The following is a 25,114-nucleotide window of genomic DNA, read 5'->3' as shown; positions in this document are numbered from 1 at the left end:
TGGTCATGATAAAATCGGTGGTTGATATCTGGAAAAATTGTCGTCTACAGAAACGCACATAGTACAGGTCAAATATTAGCATTCGCTTTCATGGTTCACGAGTCACGATATTATTATTACTCAACTCCACGTCTATCAATTAACACATGCTCCACTTGAGAAATTACGTCTAACCACACGTATTCTTCAATAAAAATACAATAAATGAATTCACAAGTGAATAAAATACAGTAAATGATCCGCCAAGATTCTGCCATATTCCAGGCTCATATTCATCCTAATTGAGCACACATTAACATCTTAAACACAAGATCAAGCAATATTTAAACTCATGATCCTTATTCATTCATTTAACCCGAGGTGAAAATTTATTATTATTATTATCATTATTATTATTATTATTATTATTATTATTATTATTATTATTATTATTAATATTATTATTATTATTAGATGTGCTAGATCTCAAATTCGCATAAACTAGGGTTTGACAATATGCCAGATGACACTAACACGCCTTAAAACATAGAAAAAAATGTATATAGAAATCCGGCGTAACAAAACATGCCGTAATTCTGTCCCACACGACTTCCGAAAAAAATATTTTCAAAATTATGTTATTAATTATAGATGAGGACAATGAATTTTAAATCACACTAGACTATTAAATGGGACAGTTAGAATAATTGTAGAAGATACACGCACGTTCTAACTAGTCTAATAGAGACCAACAATCACACGCAATGGAAACACTACCATATCCCATGTGAAAGAAGAATGAAAATATTCAAGACTACTGCAAGACTAGAAGAAATATTACCACTAATGAATAAGTAAGCATTATTTCTACAAAGATGAACAGATAAACATTAGAAAAATGGTACTTAAATGAATGATGAAACTGTATCTCTGCCGGTGATCTGGAACATGTGGTGGGTTATCTGCCTCCGGTCGCTATCCATGTCAGAAGTCTCCTACATTTTAACACACCATTGTAGCCGTGATGTTCACTGCAGAGTTGTGGTAGGTCTCCTCTTCAAAGTGTTGAAACATCTTGACACACTCGAGTAAAGCACGTGGCGATCCTCTTCCTTCTAACACAGTAGAAGCTGAAACTGACAACCAATTTTAGAAGGTATTCTGCACACACACGCGATGAGTTTTAAAGATGAATGACACGTAACTTTGCCTGTGAAAATCTGCCAGACTCGTTTACTAAGGTATTAATGAAAGTAGTTGATTTGCACTGCCGAATATAATAAGCCAAGTCCAATGACGGAGTATCTGCGTCGTAAATCAGAGAATAATAGTATAAGAGTATAAGAGAGTGTTTCTTCTGTAAACTGGAGTATTTAAGCACTTCACAATGAGGGCGTGTCACCACAATGGTTCGTAATTGGCCGACGTCTTGCACCTGATAGGTTCTTACAATTCTCGAAAGTACTTTCATTTGAGACTTGGGCATGCGTAATTCAGATCGGGGCGACCTTGACTACACCCAGTGGGTCACGTGGGGACAGCTGGCAGCTAGATAAAAAATTAATACTTCGCTCCCTCGCTGGCAAGACCGATTCCGTACAAATGAGAACATCTCTATAACACAGGATTGGAAAATATCGCCCGTGCTAATGAAATAATAGCCTTGCACTCGCAGACACAATAAACTACTTATTGTAGGCCAAATTTGAAGGGGACAATATGAAAAATCAGTTCATTAAATTTTACTACATGTTTTTGGTACATACTGCACAGTTCACCATTGGTTGTAAACTAAACTAAGCGTTGAGTAGTACATTGACCGTAAAATTACTTGCTGGTGAAGATAATTCAACGCAGATTTCTCAGTTGGAAACACGACCATAAATCCTAGTAAATAGCTACTTTCTCCAATCTGAGCTGGCAGGGATTTTTCGAATCTGGCGCTGGTCACCAACCAAGCTGATGATGATAATGATGCTTATTGTTTAAAGGGGCCTAACATCGAGGTCATCGGCCCCTAATGGTACAAAATGAAATGACAACAAAAAATTCAAAATCATCCACTGACCAAAAGAAAAGAAATCGTCATGAAGAAGGAATGGATGGACATGAAGCAAAAACACAACGAAAAACGAGCAAACAAGAAATTAGTGATTCAACAAAAAAAAGGATCATATATCATTTATTACTGACCAAGGGACCACTCATAAAGCAGAATCCTGAATCGAGGATGCTTGATGTCTAAAGGGTGCAAAACCCACGTCTAAGGCCCCACAGAATGGTACATGTCGCGAGTAAAGTAGAACCATGGTGTTTATCATGTTGGGGTACTAATCAAAAGTAGCGAAGACTCACAGTGTTCCACACAAGATGGTACTAATCACAAGTATTGTACTTCGTACAGGTAACGCAGACCTATGGTGTTTCTCACACAATGGCGCCACTCACAGCCAACGCAAACCGATGAGTTTCCTCACCTAGGTGTACTAGGCACGGGTGCCGGTCCCACGGGCCGCGTGGTGTTCCTCACATAGTGGGTACTAATCACAGGCAATGCAGACCCACGGTGTAGTTCATATAGTGGAACAACACACAGGCAACGCCCAGACCCGTGGTGTTTCTCACAATGGTACTAATCACGGGTACTGGAAACCCACATGGGAACCACTCTCTGCTGCTACTAATCACAAACCTATTGTGTACCAAATATAGTGGTACTACTCGTAAGTAAAGGCGACCCCTGGTGTTCCCCGCGTGATGGTACTAATCAATAGTATTTTCATGGTTCTAATACCAGCATCCCTTGGTCGCCCCTTTTAGTCGCCTCTTACGACAGGCAGCGCATACCGCGGGTGTATTCTACATGTGCGTCCCCCACCCGCAAGGGGTAGTGTGTTTGGTCCGCGAGAGGTATTTTATTTCCCTCAAGTCCGCCGGCAAGCCGGTTAGGATCCTCCTATCCACCACCTGGGACGCGCCACGTGGGAGCATCACCTCTCCCCCTGCTACGCCTGCGTAGCAGGTTCGTGGACCAACCAAGCACCAATCGGAATACAACGCTGATGATATCCAGACGATAGAGTACCAAGGACTGAGATTCATTTCTATCCTCAATGTTTCTGTATTTTTGGGAGTGTAACTATAACTAAACTGAACCAAACGCCTCGGAGCTACAATCCTCCCTAGCCAAAGAAGTGCAGATTACGAGATGGCGCGTGGCCAACGCAGCGAATCCTCTTCGTCATTGTTCTTGGCTTTCTTGAGCGGGGCCGCTCCTCAGATAGCTTCTCAACTTGTTCTCACGTAATCTGAGTGGATTTCGAACCAGGCCGCAGATCCTGGTAAACTTCCCTGACCTGGTCAGGAATCGGACCCAAGGAGTAGTCTCCATACCGGTTGACCATGTGGCCGGCATGGGAATGCAACGTCATATTATTATTTAATTATGATGAGTGTTGACGACCTGTGCTATTTTATTGTACTTGCTGATATTCACAAGACATTGTAGGTAGAGTTACGGACGGTGAAACAGATTTCCAAATAAGCTAATGCAGCGGAGATTTTACCGTATGAGGGAGTGTAGAAAAATCACAGGAGAGATATTGCAGACAGCTGCCAAGGGAGGCCACTGCCAGGGATTAAAATATTAAATTAGACTTCGTTATCCTCTTCTGTCACGAGCTGTTTTATTTTAAAGGACCTATAATACCCCGGTGCTTATCATTTGAGGGAACGACCACAGAAATTGTGCAAATGAAGATATTCTCAGCAAATGAATGTCTTCACTTCAACGTGCAGAAATGATATTTAAATGTTTTTATGAGGGAAATGTGATAACGCTGCGCCGGTTGGTGTGCTCCTTGTCCTGTCCTTCACGTTCCACAGAGTGTATTCTTATTACTAAAAATAACTTGATTGCCGCAATTTGAAGGGCACCGTGTTCTTGTTAAAAACTAAACAAAGACAACATAGAAATTAGAAAGTTCAAGTTTTTTATTGCCCCTTATTTACCCGGTCTAATTCAGCAAGCAAACGAGAGATCCGAAGGTGGACCCTTTGTTTACTAGCTGTCCCAATTTTATAGGCATTTAAAGGACAAGGGTTGACGTCAATACAAAAGAAGCAATTTAAGGACAGACTTGACATTAATTTTAAGATATGCACATATAAAATAAATTTTAATAAAATGTATCTCTTGCTGAACGTTGCCTGAATGACTCACGAATTTACAGTTGCCAAAATAAATATCCATTTTATAAATTCACATTGCTGAATTTTTGCTGACGCTGACATATCTGGAATATTTACTAAAATAATAAATAAGAAAAATTAGCCTTGTATTCTGGCTATGCAAAATTAAATACATGGAAGAGCTCTTCCCTATCCTTGAATAATTGATCCATCCTGATAACATATCCATAAATGATCATTGTAACATCTATAAACATAATACCAGCTTCATTGATTTAAACAAATATATTAAATGTCCACGTAGTGCACGTGATTGATGACCATGCTATCCCATAACCTAATATGTACACTATATTACAGAAAAATGCGCTACTTGGGCATTGATGATCTTCTAGACCTAATTTTGGATATCATTTCAGCATCATCATAACCATTTTTAAAATGAAGATAGTCTCTCAACTAACAGCACTTTTTATTATTAATTAGAATGAATATTTGAGTTATAAATTCTTGAAACATTATTATATGAATATTTAGAGTCGACTATGGCTTTAAATAAGACTGATTGAACATTATTTACATTTCACATTGCAAAACTCTACTTTGCATTACTGCATTCGACAGGGGCATGAACCGAGGACCTACTGCCAAAATTAGTCATCTAAAGTCACAGACACAATGCTACATTGAGAAGGGAAGATTAAAAATCAATAACTATCAAAATTCTGGCAAGAGATAAAACAACCCTATACAATTTAATTCTAATTTATTTATTTATTTACGGTCTGTTGCGCAAGCTTTCCTTTGTCTAGCGGCAAGCGCGCGGGTGATTGAAGCTTGTGACGCCACGAGTGGGCCCGAGTCAGTAAACCACCAATATGAATGTTAGGAGAAGTCACCCCCACCTGTAACCAAGTGGGAGTAGTAAACTTTTCCGAATCGAAATATGGGAGCCATCTTTAAATCAGCATCACCAACCTCAGTATCTACGCCGAAAGAATTCACCTAATTATCGCACTATTTTGCCTCTGTTAGGCCGCGAACAGGCGGTAAGAAATTTTCGAGAGGGGGTAACCCCTTAGTTCTTAAAAGGCTGCAGAAGCGTCAGCCCACGCACTTGGATCTTTCTTCTCGCGAGGAGTGGACCTGTGCTAGGCGAGCTTCCAGTGTCCTTTTGTTTAGTGAACTGTTGTGTGAAAATCGCTGAAAACTGTTTAATTCAAATGAATTGTGCACTGTATTAACACACGCGACTTTACTAGTGAGTGGCCAAACCGTGTCGGGTTTGGAAAACATTGTGTAACTCGTAAACTCCTATTATTATTATTAATATTATTATTATTATTATTATTATTATTATTATTATTATTATTATTATTATTATTATTATTATTACTCAACGCTTACCCGAGGTAACTGCCGGGACGCGTAGGAATAAATGTACTGTTCCAGGAAGATACAGGGTAATTCAGTGTTGAGTCTTTGATTCTATTGTGCGGGCCGTATCGTAATACCTTGTATCAATATTCTTTAATTTGGGACTTGATAGTCAAAGAATCGCGTCGGGTTGTGCGCGGTGGAAATGGCGTGCGTAACGTGGATTAAACTTGTGCATATTCTGTGCCCAGATAACTGGAGAGTCATCAATCGCCAGGGACAATGGAGATTCGATCCAGCAGTAAACAGGTGCAACCAGCGACGGTCTCAGTGTTGATGGTTAAGCACTAAACCTCCAATATCGGACCTGAGCTGACTAAGGTGTATCAAGGGATATAAGGCTGAGAAACCCATTTATTATTATGCATGACTTTGGGATACGGAAATTATTTTTTGTAAAACTGTACCTATGACTGTTAGAGATCTAATTTTATTTAAACGTAAATGTACCGAAGCAGAACACACAGTCTTTCCTTTGTAACAAGTCTGAGTGGCTTTAATTGTAAATATGGGAAAATTTATTTATGGGAAAAGGAATTTTATTTTCCATTCTATTTGGAGATTTTACGTTCCATTAATCGTTTTCTAATATCAATAGTTTGATAGATTCTAGATTTGGTAATGTAGGATAAGCTGGTGTTTAACCGGCGTAGTTAGTATGCATGTGTAGTGGTATTTTGGTAGATTCAGTTGTGTGCGAAGAGATGCAACTATAAAAGTTGCCCGGAGGACCGAACCAAAATCCTCCAATGATATACTTAGCTAGGGTCTATTTCATTTTGTTTGTGTTGTTTTAATTGACGCGTGTGTTGTTTAAATACCGCGGGTGTTGGTTTATTAACGCGTGTGTTGTTTTGATTAATACGTGTGTAATAGGTGAATTACGTAGGCAGGTCAGATGGAGTGTAGGCTCACGTGAAAGGGTACATAATAATAATAATAATAATAATAATAATAATAATAATATTAATAATAAAAACATTAATAATATTTGTAACAATATTAATATTAGAATCCGGTGTCTTAATGTTCAGAGGTACGTGTTTAATTGATTACCATCGGATCAGCTGTGTGTGAAATTATGTGCGGAGATGTGGTCTACGAAGTTAGGATGTTTCGAAGTTAGGACTCACGGTGTGAGACAGTGCTGTCAGATTGTAATTGCATATATAGAGGCTTTTAATTTGAGAGATGAATAAGGAATGACGTCATGATAATAGCGATCAGCTGTGGTATAATGTGATGTGTATTCTGAAAGGGCGATTGTGTTCTTCCTTTAACGAGTGATCTGATATCCCGAGCCTAGCCCTCTGCGAATGTGGCTGGCCGGGATCCGTATATTTTTGTGCAAGACTCGTGTGCGTTTTTTTGTGTGAGCCTAGACACTAACAAGATTCTTTTGCCTAACTGGCGAGCGTGTTGATTGATTTATTGCTACAGCTGATTTAGATCTACTCCAGTAATAAGCGACCCGGTGATCTGTATTTAATATTTACTTTATTATTGCTATTGCATATTTAAATGGATGGTAGGATTTCAGGATCCCCGGATACATCGTGGACTCGAGTTCGGTCCTGGGCATGTGCACAGCTATTCCACAGTGTTGGGTTAAATGATGTGTATCTCACAAGTTTGTGTATATAAAAAGTGTGTTTCTCATGTGTTACTTTTGTGTTCCATATCTCGTTGGTATTTGTGTACAGCGTCGACAGTGGTTCTTACCCATTGGTTCGGTGAAATCATGTATATAGGTGAAGGTTCGATCCGAACCCATGACTTTGGATTCCTGTACAGATTGTATTATATTATGTCATGTTATTCCATTGGTAAACGAATTTGTAGTAGAATAGGCATCACTCAGACTTGCTTGCATAATTTAATTGCCCAGTAATATGAGAATAGCTACAGTGATTTATATTAAATGTTTCCGTACACGTCAAGTAATGACATATTTGTTTTACGAATGGGCGGTACTCGGTCTTATCACTCAATATCAATTTTATTTTGAAATAATCCACAACGATGTAGAATCAATTCCTGTATACCACTTTTATATATGTTTCATTCCCCATAATCACCAGGATTTAATAAATTCATTTGATTTAATGTAAACTTATAGAAACTTGTTCTCATTCTAGTATAGATATGTCACCCATGTCTTCCTACCCTGTAAGCCGCAAATTTAATTTTATGTTTGTTGCCCACTTGATTTCCACCCGTTAGCGACCCTGTAGATTTAACGCCGGAGCCCGTAGAGTAGGAGACGGGTGCAATACGTGTTTAAATTTAGAAAATTGATCGATGTCATTCAGTTCAAACTAATTCATTTTACAACTGGATTAATTGTCGCTAATCTTTGTCTTAAGAGTTAGACAACAATCCACAATAAACAAACAAAAGCACTGACAACGCTCGAATAATCTGGCCCACTGTGATGAACACGTGATCAGATTAGGAACCACATTTCAAATAAATGACCCGGAACAATATTTATAACTACAAACACATTCATTCCATGCACTCAGGGTACTCGAAATTTATGTACAAAGCTATATTCGAATCCGGGCTTTATTTTTATTAATGAATTTTATGGGGGAAAAGAAGGTTGGATTGCCTCGTCTGATGTCCTTATTCTATACTCTCGAGACCTGACATGAAATGTGATTCAACGAGAATTATCACTTAATCGAACCTTACTGTAACATTACAACGGCGATATATTCCAAAATCTTTTTATTATTCAGAAGATTGTGTAAAAACAATAACTATGCACATCACCTGGGTCAAATTGAGTCTACACTAACACGTGGTCATTGAGTGTCTAGAAACGATTATTATTATTATTATTATTATTATTATTATTATTATTATTATTATTATTATTATTATTATTATTATTATTATTATGCTAATGTTGAAATACTTTTCAACACGTGCTCCACTTTCATCGAAAGGTATTATATCCCATTACTAATGCTTCCAAAAATTACACAATTGCCCGGAGGCATACCATTTTTCAGGTAAATACATCAACAGCTGAACACAACTTCACTTATTCCACATGAGCAACCCTAACATCATTTCTCACTCACGACCATTATATTTCCATTTAACCCGATTTCCTGTGATTTTATTATTATTATTATTATTATTATTATTATTATTATTATTATTATTATTATTGTTATTAATGATTTTTAAGTCTACTATAGACGTATGAAATAAATATTTCTGAAATATGAGACAATCCGCAATATCGCGTGGCAAGGCAGTGAATGAAGCACAACCTAGAATTTATCTCACACTGTTTCATGAGATTCGGAAATTATTCTTTAAATTCTCATTTATCCGGGACGGTAATGATTATTAAAGCCTTATTTTTAGAAATTACAGTGAGGCAGTAAAATTTCAGAAGAAAAAACTACTGTACTTCTAGTCTAATAGAAACCAATACACCGGGCGAGTTGGCCGTGCGCGTAGAGGCGCGCGGCTGTGAGCTTGCATCCGGGAGATAGTAGGTTCGAATCCCACTATCGGCAGCCCTGAAAATGGTTTTCCGTGGTTTCCCATTTTCACACCAGGCAAATGCTGGGGCTGTACCTTAATTAAGGCCACGGCCGCTTCCTTCCAACTCCTAGGCCTTTCCTATCCCATCGTCGCCATAAGACCTATCTGTGTCGGTGCGACGTAAAGCAAATAGCATATATGTATATATATATAGAAACCAATACACCCATGTTACCTCTCAAATCTCTCAAATCTACCCAGAAAATATATCGAAGCTGAGCATAATTAATAGAACTACAATTCTACTGAAAATGATCGTTAACTTTTCTAAATATATGGACAGATAATATTACAAAACTTGTACTTAAATTTTATTTTGAAACTTGATTCCCGTCTGCGGTGTGCTAAGTTCCTTTGCCCCTCATGTCCTTCCTTCGATGTTGGCGACTCTGACATGGTTAGTGCCATATGTTCGTAGCTGATGATGAATCCCACGTTGACTGAATTGGTCCCCTTGGAATTATAGATGACATTCTAAAGCTGGTACTGTCGTTCGATTCTGGGTCTGTAGTCTTCTTCTCTGAATGAAGTGAATATAAGATGAAACTGGCAAATGAGAATTATGAAAAGTCTGGGCCAGTTCAGAATAAATATTTTACGTTTCACACGAAACTTAACTTGGCTCTCCGATGAATACTTCAAGACGTGTGGAATAAAAGGGAATGTTTAGGCAGTATCACTGGGGTTAAATATCCTTGAAACGAGCTCGATAGCTGCAATCGCTTAATTGCGGCCAGTATCCGGTATTCGGGAGATAGTGGGTTCGAACCCCACTGTCGGCAGCCCTGAAGATGGTTTTCCGTGGTTTCCCATTTTCACACCAGGCAAATGCTGGGGCTGTACCTAATTAAGGCCACGGCCGCTTCCTTCCCACTCCTAGCTCCTTCCTGTCCCATCGTCGCCATAAGGCCTGTCTGTGTCGGTGCGACGTAAAGCAACTTGCAAAAAAATAAAAAAAAAATAAATAAATATCCTTGAGGTTGGAGGTGTGGCTTTTTGAAACATTAGGATTAGCGTATTAATTACTACACAATTGCCTCGCGTAATTGGTTCACTTGCTTCAGAGAATGTTCCATCTCGTGCACAGTCGATAGACACAAGTTTGGCCTTGAGCCGGGCCAGCATATCACGTGATCTCGCACACACACTTTACTGCAGAGGGTGAAAAGGCAAATAAAACAAAATGACTTCGGCTCGCTACACCACCTGGCTGAATGATATGGAATCTGTCACCACTAAAATCTCTTGAAAATAACATACTGTATATCATAGGAATGACACTGGCTATTAGAAGAAACATAACTATTTACGCGGAAAGCACAATTTTGACGGGTACAATATCTGTATCCCATTAGCGTGCCATAACGTAGTATATTCATATTTCCCGAAACATAATCGTTCCAGTTATTGATAGCACAATGTAGTTTTATTTGAGATTTCTTATTTTTCCTTCGCTTCGCAGATATGTACGTTTGAATTTGTCGCTCCTTTAAAACTTATGTTAAAAAATGAATCGATGGATGTGCACAGTAAACTGCCATTTTGAAATGTCGGCGAAATGACCCCGCGCCATTGGTAGTTCTCAGGCTGTTTACATTTGGAGGTTGTCACCAAAGTTTGGTGGGAATTGACTCTCATCGCTTTCGTAGTTCTCCAAAACGTAATGCAGAAATGCATTAGCTAGTGAAGTATCGGGAGCAATGCTGTGAAGTTCTACAAATGCTTTCTTCAGCGGTAAATAATGGAAACCCAAAAACTGAATTAACCATTTTACATGACGAAATGTTTGACTGCATACTCTTGTTTGAGCCCTATTTCAAGGATTTTTTGGAACCAGGTTTGTCGGAGGTGAAAGTTACAACATTTTAGAGTAGAATCAGGGAATAAATGTTTACTAGCTCTGTGCGTTACATAACTTGCAAATTATTTACCACATGGTTTCGTAACACGTCTCACTTTTGCTCGAAAGTAAATGGTAAACAACTTGAATATAATATTCTTCAGTGAATACATGAGTCGTATAGAGTTACATAAAATGTTTCTCACGCTTATAAAATGACCCATCTGCTAAAACAATTGAACTGTTTGACCATAAATACTGCAAATTACTTTTACATGTAAAAAGGCAGATACGTGAATCGAAGTCTACATGAGAAAATCACTCGCAATCATTTGTTTGTATTGATGCATTATGTCCCTGCTCTAATGCCTCTTGAGCTGATCGCGGAGGTATTGGTATGTGCTACTTGTAGAGGCGGAACAAGTACAATTTGACAATGACTGACAAAAAATGTTACTGGTTAGCAATGTTATTCACCACATGCTGTTCTTTTACACTCATTGCGAGCTGTATGCACTTCCATTTCTCTGTCACCTAACGGCAAATATAATACTCTTCCGACTTACTTTCCTATACACGTTCCTCCCCGCGTTACACGCAACCGGCGCACTCATCATGTGTCCCGTGCGCGCCTAACCTTACAACAACGCTCCATCTTCCACCGTCTCCCTACTGTTGGTAACTCACTACCCGATATCGACATATTCACACCTTTCGCATCCTTCAAATAAAATATTAAAAGCTTCCTTTGAAGTCCTCTCCAGGTTTCTATTTTCTTCCGTCCCTCCAACCCACGACCTTTCTTCTTCCTAATTTCTGTAGTCGACACTTGCCAGTTATCGTTGTCATTGTTGTTACATTGTTACTGTAAAAATTGTTAATTTATTGTTGTTACTTAGTATTGTTGTTTATACCTTTGTTATATTTTAAATTATTATTATTATTATTATTATTATTATTATTATTATTATTATTATTATTATTATTATTATTATTATTATTATTATTAGTGTAAAATGGACCTCCATAGGCTGTACCTAGTAATTAAATAAATAAATAAATAAATAAATAAATAAATAAATAAATAAATAAATAGATGAATAAATAAATAAATGTTCGCTCACTTCATGTAAGGTTTCAGTAATCTCATAATTTGTCTCGATCTTTGCACAATACCTGTTCACCACACGTCCCCACGATTTCACTCTGTTTGCATATCTCTTTGAAATTTGTATTTAATATTACTGAAGAATATATACTCTGCACCATGATTAGTAATAGATCTGATGAAGTCGGTATGGGTAATTGACCGGGCACACCGCGACGCATTGTTGCTGTCTGAAACCTCAGTCATGCAGGCCAGGGTGACCAGAGGTGCTAGTGAAGCCAAATATCGGCAATATCTGAAATATCTGAAACAAAGCATGTTATAGCCTAATGTCATCAATATCTGAAATACATCATTTATGGCCTCTAGTTCAACTCTAGCTTGGCGGTTGAACGTGGTGTTATAGAACCATTGGAATAGAAGACATGACTAATGACTAATTTTTGGTCAAGTGAAGTAAATAGTTTTGACCAATTAAAGTAGTCATTTTTACTCAATTGAGGTACAGTAGATATTTCTCCTTTTTTCTCAGAAGTACGTCACCCCAATATCCAAGGCCCCTACCCCGTACAGCCGGTATGTAATCGTCTGAAGTTACAACCGCACTAGTGACCATGCTCTACAAAACATCAGCAATTGTTTGGAAACTGAATTAGAGCCAACCTCACTACTGTTGGTAAATCGTTGTTCTTTCATTATCTAGGTAGTGGGTTCGATCCTCCCAGAGGAGAGTGGCATTTGAGAATGTTTAAATGTGGTAACTCAATGTCATTAGCTTCCTGCAAGTAAAAAGTCATTTTGGGGAAAATTTACGATAGTTTGATGTTTATTGAAATCTGTAGCAATAGAAGGGACGAATTATGATTATTTGTATTATAATAATTATTACATAATTATAATATGGACCCTAAGCCTCCGTGGCTCAGGAGACAGGGCGTCGGCTTCTCCCTGTCATCTTTCATTCCAGCAACACTCTCCAATATCATTTCATTTCATCGGCCAGTCATTAATCATTGCCCCAGAGGAGTGCGACAGGCCTTGGCAGCCGGCACAATTACTATCCTCGCCGCTAGATGGGGGCTTCATTCATTCCATCCCTGACCCGGTCGAATGACTGGAAAACGGGTTGTAGGTTTTCATATTACCTGGACCCTCGGTCCAGGAGTAGTAAGCACACCTCTTTTGCGGAGGTCTCGATTTCAGTTCAAGAACAACTGCACAGCTATTGACGGTGAGACTACAGCCCCGGTCTGAAAAGTCATGAATAACGGCCAAGAGGATTCGCTGTGCTGACTACACGTCAATTCCCAATCTGCAAGAGTTTGGGGTAAGCAGTGGTCACTTGAGAGGCCAAGACCCATCAGGGCTGTAGTGCAATGGTTTTTCAATTAGTTGTATTATTATTATTATTATTATTATTATTATTATTATTATTATTATTATTATTATTATTATTATTATTATTATTATGTGAGTCTTCAACTATAGCAAATTATTTGGTGAATGTTTGTTGATCGGATTCAAACCCAGCTGTAATCAGAATCCATAGATAATCCAAAGATTTGTGATAGTGGTGATTATTTATTTACAAGGAAGTACAACTCGGCAAACACAATCCTCTAACACAGTGGTCCATTCCATGAAGAATATGCAAAAATGTACTACAAATTCGATGGGAATACATAATAATTATAATACCTACTGCACTTAAAAGAAACTGCTTGGATTCGACCTGATAAATTTCAATGAAACTTGGGTAAATGATCAATTGTTACAGCCTTAATTCGATAGCGATAATCATTTTGTCACATAATCTGGGGTAGTCTTATAATTTCTTTTGGAATAATAGCTGGTCGGCTCAGAGCAGTTAGCTGATGAATGATGACGTAGAATGACCTTACGTATGTACTGTAGAAATATACAGACAGCAATTTATTCTTTAAATGCGTAATTTATTATTTCTTTTTAATATGATCATTTATCCACTTGAAAGTACTACATTAGTATAAGAAAAATATATAAAATATGATTTATCGAAATACTTCGTATTCTTATTTATTTCTATCAGTCAAAATTTTATAAGTTTTGAATGCTTTACGTACCGGCATATGCAAATCTGTATGATTACTGTAGCTGATGCAATACTTCAAACCTAGAGATAACCTGGTTCACGAATTCTCTGCGGTGAACTATATTTTATTTTTTTTCCTTGCCTGTTTAAATTGTAAACTTCGCTCCAGCTGATTAGCAAGAAAAACCATTAAAAAACCATTGTTCGTCTGCAAGATAGAAATAAATGCACGCTTTTAAACTCATAAAGTATATGTAACAAGAAAGTAAATTCTCCTTTGCACATATGTTATGCATTTAAGGGTTATACTAAAAATGAGATTTTAGCAACACAAGTAGATTTTCACGCTCTACAAACCTATTTTGTCTAGTACGTGCAGTATAATGATAAGTTATATCAAAATATTATGTTTTAAATATATGTGCTGTAATAAAAGCAAAAATATTATGTAGTGTAAAATCTTGGTTGTTTATATGTAAACTTTTAAAAGAGTAACTCTTAGGTTCTTCCTTCCGTCAAAACTAATTTTTAGAAGCCTAAGAAATGTATACCGGGCGAGTTGGCCGTGTAGTTAGAGGCGCGCGGCTGTGAGATTGAATCCGGGAGATAGTGGGTTCGAATCCCACTGTCGGCAGCCCTGAAGATGGTTTTCCGAGGTCTTCCATTATCACACCAGGCAAATTCTGGGGCTGTACCTTAATTAATGCCACAGCCGCTTCCTTCCAACTCCTAGGCCTTTCCTATCCCATCGTCGCCATAAAACCTATCTGTGTCGGTGCGACGTAAAGCCACTAGCAAAAAAGAAGAAATGTATGGACTACCTGAGAAAGGAAACATATGGTAACAGTAGTACACTTCAAAAAGAAACAACTTAATCGAAATAGAATGCCATGTTTCGTTCGATTCCTGGCCAGTCCAAAGTATTTTAATTCTGGAGTGGGGACAGGAATGAAGTTCACTGTCCCTCGTGAGTCAGCTGAAGAAGTGGACGACGTGAGAAAGGGTGAACCCGGTCACTAAATCCAAGCCATACGGCTGAGAATATCGTATCCCTGACTACGCGCACTACAATATGTGTGAGCCATCTGGCTGGGCTGCAATCACCGCGGCAATGTGCTGTGAGTTTTGAGTGACGAATGCCGGTACATTCAATATTGTGTTTCAGAAAACCACAGATATCAGTTCTAGGAAACCTGATTTATGAAATTTAAACTATTTTCTATTTTTTCAAGTCTAATCCTAATTCTTTATGGATGGAAAAATAAATTTCTCCCGTTGGGTACTTCTACCGCCTCTGTGGTGTGGGTTAGTGTGATTAGCTGCCACCCCCGGAGGACCGGGTTCGATTCCCGGCTCTGCCACGAAACTTGAAAGGTGGTACTGAGCCGTATCCTGACGGCCCATATGAGTCAATCAGATTCAAATTTGCCATATTAAATAATTTTATTGAAATAAATTTCAATCAGGCATGGTAAAAGTAGTAGATCGCAGGATAGTTGAGACCGGAAGTCCATGGAGACATAAAGTCGCTGAATATTGTGCGATGCTTCCCTGGGATCGTGGGAAAGGCTTAGCGTCACCAGAAGTTAGCACATCTCGGCAGGTGTAGAAGACGTTGGCCAAGAGGAACATTCAGCCAATTAGAACGTGTGGGTGTGGCCAATATGGAGTTTGGACCGCGTGGGATTAAAATCCCAGGTTGACCAACATGGATATCTGCATAACGAAGACATCGCTATAAAGGAATCAGTTCTGTTAGTTGACGGATTTCCACAGGTCGGAAAGTGTAAAATAATAAGGAATACGCTTTAGAAATAATCTGAGTAATTTTTTGTGTCATCAGGAGTGCGTTTTATGTTAATTTTGATTAATATAAAAGTCATTGTGAATAGCAAGCACGCTGATTGGTTGCTTCTTTAAACATGCGGGAATCCCATAGCTACAACGGCGTTAGCCAAGCCTCTCAAGCGTCCCAGACTTTGGGAGCGTCGTTCTGATTGTGGGAGCCGGCGTGGTGTGAATGTTGTTCTGTACTGCTCTGATACTTGTGCCCGAATGTTGCCACGTGGATAGACATATTACAGTGTATGGTAATTTCGACCGAGAAACAGCGCTTTTAGTTGTGAAGTTAGCTGAATTAACTGGTGCAGTGCCAAATTGCCGACTTCATTATGACGCAATGTTTTAGTCCAAAGTAATAGACGGTAATATCAGCCGCATACTGGTGAGTGAAAGAGAGACGTTCAGCTGCATCGTATTTTCGTGTCGGTCGCGTATCGCGAAGGACTTTCGTACCGAACCACGAGCCACTCTAACTAACTGTATACAACCCTAAGTGATATTAATTTTACGTGTGTTCGTTCTGTCAGATTAATGTTGGCTTAGTTCACAGCTAACAAGGGTTTATTCGACACGTGCAAATCGAGAGGTGAAGGGGTGTTTACTTGAAGTTTTCTGTGTTTCAGTGTATAGGAACATTCATCAAGAAGATGGCACCGCCCATAGAAGAAAGATGTTTGTTTCCATGTGTTAAATCTGTGGTGATCATGGAGTAGGACATCACAAGGGCAAGGATGTGAGCCGTTGCCAATGTCCAGAGAGTCGTCAAAGATAAGACGCATGTTTTTAAATTATATGGCATGTTATATGAATTATGTTTAAATACTAGTGAAGTTTAGTGTAGGGATTTTTCTTTAACGTAATTTTTGCCTGACGGCATATGTTTATTTTACATTTGTGATACTGTAGTTACGGATAGGAGGGGAAGGCATGATTTCTATATTTTTATTTCACTTTACGATTAGTTAGATGGGATATTGAGGGAGTTGTTAGGATTCATTTTGTTTTTGTGTCTTTATGCATGTTAATTAGGTTAGAATTATTCCGATATTCTTGTATGTTAGAGATAGGAGGATTAGATTGACAAGCTCATCCACTTTCCGAGTTAAACACTTGCTGCGTTGAGAGTAAATTCAATTTTTCTTTTTGTTTAGAAAGTTATTAACAGTTAGATTGCATGACGCATGTTATTTCAGCAGCTGTAACACGTGTGGAGCTGTATCGCAACGTTGAATGAGAAAGGAGTCTTTCAATGTGGGTTGGAAACTGTTTCGTACAATGATTTGAATGGGAATCGAACCTGGATTTAAATGAGAAAGGCTGATAAGTTTGTAAGAAATATAAGTGGATTTAATGCATGCTGATTTATGAAGTTGATTATGCAGGCCGATTGCATGCCTTATGAAGTGATAAGAATTATGTGCAGTGAGAAGAGTGCTGCAATTGTATTCTGAGAGGATATTGAGAATCAGAATTGACGGGAAATTAATGCCAGGCCAGTGAGTCTGATGTGTGTGTTAAATTATTGTAGCATGCTAGCAAGAATGTGAGTTTCCGTGCAATTGAGGAAATATGAGCTCGCCTTACAGGTTTACTTATCAGCCGTGTTTACATAGACAGCGTGAATGAGATGTCATTTCCGTAATACAATCTTGTCGAACAGCAATCAAGCCCTCAGTGCAGTATTGAGTTCTAACATTTCCTTTCAGCCCACAACACAGCAGGAAATATGTGAACGCGCTTTTGGGTGCGCCAATGCAGCAGAGGAACGCAATGTTGCCCATTGCTTTCCGGGTAATATATGTTTTCTCTTACAGGATGATGTTTTGTGCAATTTCATGTTGTTTTGATATGTTGTCTCGTTGTTTAATGGGGAACAGCCCGAGTGCTGAGTGAATGTTGGTGGTTAATCTAGTTCTCACTAGATCTTTTGGTGAACCGCGTTTCACGTAGAGTCAGTGTAGTATGTAAGATTTCCCTTTCATAATCCGATGTAAATATTTGAGATATTTGGCTTATATTGTGTTCATTGTAAATATAGCGTAGGGAAATGCCACTATTATTTTTCATAATTCATATCATGTCCCATTGCGTCTTAATTTTCTTTTTATGTTAACTTTTGCGACGATTTTCCGGAATTTAAATGCGTATCGTTGTGATACTTAACATCGTGATACTCCATGCGAATCATATACGTATATGTATACGAATACCATTATGAACATGGACATTGGACAATCATGAGAAGTCATTTGAAGTTGAAAAGTATTTAATGTTGTGTTTGAACTTTCCTTTTGTATTTAATTATTTGAGTAATTAACGTTTCAATGTCCATATCCTTTTCAATTTCCCTTCTTTGAACATTTTATAATTTTTATTATTATTTGAATTTCATGAATGTTAATATGATTCGGGGTTATTTTATGAAATAAACTCGCCCTACCCCATAATATTGTTTCTCATTCGAGTTAAAACCTCCATTTCCTGTCATATAGTTATAGTTAAGTGATAAACTTCGACTTTTAGACTTGCCATCGACAACAACCCACCTCTCTGCCCAAACCTGAGTTAGTCGGATGAATGGAGGCATCTTCCTAGAGGGTTATTACCCCTGGGTACGGTACAGTACGAGGGTTGGAACGGGGTCCACTTGGTCTCGGGAGGTCAACTGAGTAGAGATTGGTTCGATTCCCACCTCAGCCATCCCGGAAGTGGTTTTCGTGGTTTTCCACTTCTCAAGGCCAATGCCGGGATGGTACCTAACTTAAGGCCACAGCCGCTTCCTTCCTTCTTCCTTGTCTATCCGTTCCAAACTTCCCACACATCACCAAGGCCCCTGTTCAATTTAGCAGGTGAGGCTGCCTGGGCGAGGTACTAGTCATCCTCTCCAGTTGTATCCACCGAACCAATGTCTCACGCTCCAGGACACTGCACTTGAGTCGGTAGAGGTGGGATCCCTCGCTGAGTCCGAGGGAAAAACCAACCCTGGAGGGTAAACAGATTAAGAAGGGGGAAGAAGAAGAATATGGGTACTTCTAACGAATCATACGATGGTAAGTCAAAAAGTAGGCCTCTCCAATGTTTTGTGGTTGAACAGATAAAGACAAAGATCATGGTTTTGTTTGGGCATTACTCCTTTGTTTTTCACCGAACGAGTTGGCCATGCGATTTGGATCGTTTAGGTGTTATTTCGCATTCGGGAGGTAGCGGGCTCAAACCACAAACTCAGCAACCCTCATGGTGGTTTCCCGTGGGTTCCCATTTTCAACAGACGTAATTAAGGCCATGGTTGCTTCCTTCCCCGTCCTATCCCATCGTCGCCATAACACCTGTCTGTGTCGGTGGGACGTAAAAGAACGGCGAAAATTGTTAACAACTGCAGTTTTCGAAACAGAATCCAAAGTTATTCAACTACTGTACTTGTAATAGTTTAAATAAGTGCCTCCTTTCCTTGAGAACAAAAACTGGCGTTCTCTTGATTGAACATCACTAAGTGATCCAGTGTTAGACATCTGTTCCATTTCATCAATTGCATTAACGAATGAGTCTGACGATGATATCTATCAATATCTTCATTCCTCATCCTAAAGTTGTGGGGCGGGCCACCTAGAAGTTTACGCATTCTCTCTGACGATGATGGATGGTTACTCGGCACTTTATCACCAGAGTATCTGTAAATGACACAACCCCCACACTCGTGTTACAGTCATAACTTTTTTCCGTATACGAGTACAGACACAGTTCCTCTGTGCATGTTCGTTAGATTCCGTGTTCTTACCGAACGACAGCGGATGAGTGTACGGCAGTCATACCCTCGTCACCACTCACGCAGCAACTTCGCCAGCGGCCACTGTGCCAGGGTTTTGGTTTAACGACTTCTACACCTGTGCGTAATCTGTCGGTGTGTCAACAAACTATCGGATACATAAGTTGTAGCGAGTTCGATTCCTTTGTTTCTAGCAATGAAACAGGGAATTTCCTTTCTGATTCACACTTGTAGATCTAAGTAGAATCAAATACACTCACTAGAACAGGTGCACATATTATATCAGACAGATATTACTCCCATTAAGTGCATACATATTTTGAAAATATCCTAACTGTTCCTGTGCACGAAGCAATAATAAGAACGTAATACTCGGTCGTTTCTTTCAGTGGCAGGTTATTACAAGATTCTTGGCCTCCACCTTAATCCACTGGAGTATATGAAAGTTTGAACGTCCCAACGTGTAGGCAGTAGTTTGACATGATAAGTGAGGGCAGGATCCCAGCTTTCCCAGTCGAAACACGTATCTGTCGTGATATCAAATAATAATCTCTAGAGCATCTTTCAGAGTTTTCTGGTCACGTCATGTGACGGGACTAGCATGATGCATCACATGTACGCGGCTATAAATCATATCAAACTAGAACTCTCAACTACCATGTGACTCCCTCCTATCAAAATGCTATATAAGTATGTCATTCTTAATGGTTAAGTTGGCCTTGTTAATTCAGGGAAGAGACGTCAAAACTCTATACAATCTCAACACAAGCTGCTGTTATTTGCATCTGACCTCATGTATAAAGACCGTGTCTGCCGGCATGGTCTAAGGATTAGTATGGCCCGAAATCGATTCCCAGTGCTGTCGTAAATTTATGACTAGTTTGAGGGAATGAAGAAGGGATCACTGAGCAGATAATACAGTCAAGATGAGAAGTTGCTGGGGATGAATATTAAATAAGGCCACGGCCGCTTCCTTCCTACTCCTAGCCTTTCCTATCCCATCGTCGTCATAAGGCCTCTGTGTGCCTGTGCGACGTAAAGCAACTTGTAAAATAGAATTCATAGTATTCATCTTAATACAAATGTTAATTTACACGCATCACATTTACCCCGTGGAGTTGGGACAGCGTGCCTGGCTCCCAATCGGGGACATTGGGATCGATTCCCGGCGAGTCCGGGACTGGTGGGTGAAACGGGTTTCACTCAGCCTCGTGAGAACAGCTGAAGAATTGGCTGATAAGACAGACAGTGGACCCAGTAAAGAAATCCAAGCAATACGGCTGGATGTTACGCCAACCACGAGACACACCAATAACTGCAGGCCATCGTTTGGGCAACAGTCGTCTTGGCAGGATATGGCTCTAATAGGCTGATTCGCCACTGTTTCGTTTCGTTCCTTTTGCATCACATCACTAACTACCACGGGAACACTCAATACTGAACACAACATTCCATATACGGTTGCCGTTAAGAAGGGCATTCTATCGTAAAAACCGAATGTAGCCGGGTTAAGTGACTCAGACAGCTGAGGCGCTGGCAGGTTCGATACTGGCTCAGTCCGGTGGTACATGAAGGTGCTCAAATACGTCAGTGTCGTGTTGGTCGATTTACTCCTGAGCGACTAAATTCCTGTACCTCGGCGTCTCCGAAAACCGAAAAAAGTAGTTAGTGGGACGGGACGTAAAGCCAATAACATTATTATTTATACCGAATGTAACTGTATACAGGCCAGGTTAGTATTCTCTTGCCTACGCTATGTTTATGTTGTACGAGTTGTGCAATTAGACTTGACTTGTAACGCAACGTGACTGCCTATATACACACGCAAACAAACAGAGATTTGGACAGGCTTATTGCGACTCTAAATATAAAATCAATATTCGGCGTTAGGAAGAACTTTGAATTAATACTGAATTTATAGAGTGAAGTTAACTTATTAAAGCCCAGTGTTCTACACTGAAGACAGAACCTTGGTTGCATTTTGAAAGTTATATGAAGGTCTCGTCTGCCTCTGATGTAGTGGTTAGTGTGATTATCTGTCACCCCCAAAAGCCTGGGTTCGATTCCCGCCTCTGCCATGAAATTTGAAAATTGATACGAGGGCTGGATCGTGCTACACTTTACCTCGGGCGGCCAACTGAGTAGAGAGAGGTTCGATTCCCACCTCAGCGATCCTCGAAGTGGTTTTTCGTGGTTTCCCACTTCTTCTAGAGGCAAATGTCGGCATGGTACCTGGTTTAAGACCACGGCCGCTTCCTTCTCTCCTCCTCTGTCCCTTCCAATATTCCCATATCCCCCACAAGGCCCCTGTTCAGTATAGTCGGCGAGGTCACCTGGGCGAGATACTGGTCTTCCTTCCCAATTGTATCCCGAAGACCCAAAGTCTCTCACTCCAGGGCAATGCCCTTCAGGTGGTGGGGTGGGCTCCCTCGCTGAGTCCGACGGTAAAACCAACCCTGGAGGTTAAACGTACTAAGAAAGGAAGAATGAATATGGACCGCCTCTGTGGTGTAGTGGTTAGTGTGATTAGCTGCCACCCCCGGAGGACCGGGTTCGATTCCCGGCTCTGACAAGATATTTGTAAAGTGATACGAGGGCAGGAACGGAGTCCACTCAGCCTCGGGAGATCAGCTGAGTATAGGTGAGTTCGATTCCCACCTCAGCCATTCTGGAAGTGGTTTTCCGTGGTTTCCCACTTCTCCTCCAGGAAAATGCCGGGATGGTACCTAACTTAAGGCCACGGCCGCTTCCTTTCCACTTCCTTGTCTATCTCTTCCAAGACCGATGACAGGAGGAGGGAAGTCAAATAAATTGAATTATTATTATTATTATTATTATTATTATTATTATTATTATTTTTATTGTAAGGGGACTTCCTAACCGAGGTGGTAAAGGCTTGCTCGGTTCACCCAGAAGGACGTGTGTTCGATTCCCCGTCAGGAAGACGAAACATTTAAGAACCGAGATTTCCACATCCGGAGGTGCACATGGCTCTGAGGTTCACTCAGCCTACAATAATAATGAGTACCACTTTAATTCTTTGAGACAAAGGCAGCCAGTGGCACAGCAAACCACTCTACCGCACCAAGTGCCGAGGTTATGGATAGTGAAAGCCTTTACCTTTCACCCTTCCCAGGTCCTTCATGGCCTGTACGTAGATGACTTTGCTTTGCTTTTCACCATCAATGAAATATGGGTCTGGATGTTTGTCAGAAATCTGGTTCCAAGGAACTCTACCTCATTGTTACTAATTAGCCTACACATGTGTGATGCAAAGTTAAACGAAACCTTGATGAATATATTACTTCTCAGCAAGTATGATGATGATACCGATGAGGATTTCAATGAATATTTATGGCGGTGAATATCATTTAGTTGTCGAGAAGTTTACTTGCTCTAATCTCCATCCAGAACATCGCAAGTATATCCCATTATCAGTTACTAGGCGTAGGATTTTGAAAAGGAAGGCTCTGTTTAACCTTTGTAATTTATTTTGGGTTGCCACAGCTCTACCGTGGCTCTACGCCTCTGCATTTGGAAGAAGGGACAGGACAGGACCTAACGGCTGGCCCCAACTGTCGGCTGTCTTGAGAATGGTTCTCCGTGGTTTTCCATTCTCCGAAACTAAGGCGAATGCCGGGACAGTTCCTAATATAGGCCATGGCCTCTCCTCCTCCGTGAATCTCCTTCACTGTAACAAATCTCCCGGCCTGTGAGACTGCGTTACAGTCTAAGAGGCTCGCCTCCCACTTCAGGGGAGGAATGAAAATGTTTAAGTAGTAGTAATACTTAAACCTATGGAGTCAATTCATAAGAGGGACAATATGTTTACAAAGGCTAATCCTAAAATTTCCACCCACCGTCCACTGAATTTAACAAATCTGTAGTTATCTAAGACGAAATTATAAAAGAATTAAATTATATTAGGTCCACCTATTCAATACATTTCTGCCTTTTATTAAATGGTCTGATCAAAAGTTACATAGTTGTTCAAAATACTTTGGACATGTTTCGACCTGGCTTAGAGGTCATCATCAGCAAAAGTCCTCTAAGACAAGTCGAAACATGTCCAAGGTGTTTTAAACGACTATATAACTTTCAAACAGACCATTTCACAAATGGTAGAAATGTATTGAATAGGTAGACCTAATGTAATTGAATTCTATATAATTTCGTCTTAGATATTCGAAGTCAATACGGAACCGGAATGAAGTTTATTACTTGTAAATCTTTAGTTTACATGGTATCACGCATCTTTAACACCTTTAACCTTGTCCATTGACTAATACTACAAAGTGTGCCCAACTATAAAAGAGTTCTTAACATCTTTCTTCCTGGAAGATTTCGCAAGGGGCTGAGTACACGTAAAGCTGTACATGTCAATCAGAGTGCAGGAAATGTCTGAAAACAATTGGCTTAATTGCTACTATTTTCAATTCTTGTAACTAGAAAATAATTCTATTGATGATTCCGTTTCAAACTCACTGAATAATATATGCTTTAATGTAACTAAAGTAGGTATCTGCACAAGCACTATCCTAATTTAAATAGGCTATGTATTACGTTTTATGCTTAAACCGGTTAATATTATATATTCTTGTAATGTACCAGTTTCTTATTTTATGTAGTAGGTCTTTAAAGGGAATTTTCAGCCGCAGTGGGAAGTAAACTATTAGTAAATTCACTTCATTTCAATGCAACACCACGCTTTTATCTCACTCTACAGCTAGTAATTTTCGAATGCACTCCACCGGCAAATGATTCACAGAAGGAGAAACGAGGCTGTAACCACATTGCTTGACTTGAGCTCTAATTAATGAAGTCACTTCTTGAGGTGATAATGGAGTGACAGAATTTACAATATGAGCGTACGATGCTCCGTCATAACGACGTCATATTACTGTCATCTCACCATGTACTGTAGGCAACAGAACATGTGATGTGGAGATCACAACACACTCCATCCACCATTTATTGGCTGTTAGTGCTCATCAAACGTGGGAGCCTAGGTAATGAGGTGAATACCAAGTCTAAAATACTACACTGAAGCTGTTATCCACTAATTTCGGGGTACTTCTTCAGGTTCTCCTCATTATCAAATTCCTTTGCCTTTCCATATGTCTATGCAGTGTGCTCCTGTGTACAGTTTACACTCGAGTTTCTCACATACAGTAAATATTTTAACATGCACCACTCCCTTTAGCTGCTCCTCATAAAGTTAATACAGAACATGAAGGAAAGTCGGAATATTAAAAATAGAAAGCTCCAGGTATTAAAAATGACTAGTTGTAGAAGTTTCAGAGAACTTTAATATTG

Source organism: Anabrus simplex, chromosome 2 (assembly GCF_040414725.1).
Source record: "Anabrus simplex isolate iqAnaSimp1 chromosome 2, ASM4041472v1, whole genome shotgun sequence".
NCBI classification, from domain to species: domain Eukaryota; kingdom Metazoa; phylum Arthropoda; class Insecta; order Orthoptera; family Tettigoniidae; genus Anabrus; species Anabrus simplex.
This window is presented reverse-complemented; position numbering follows the sequence as displayed.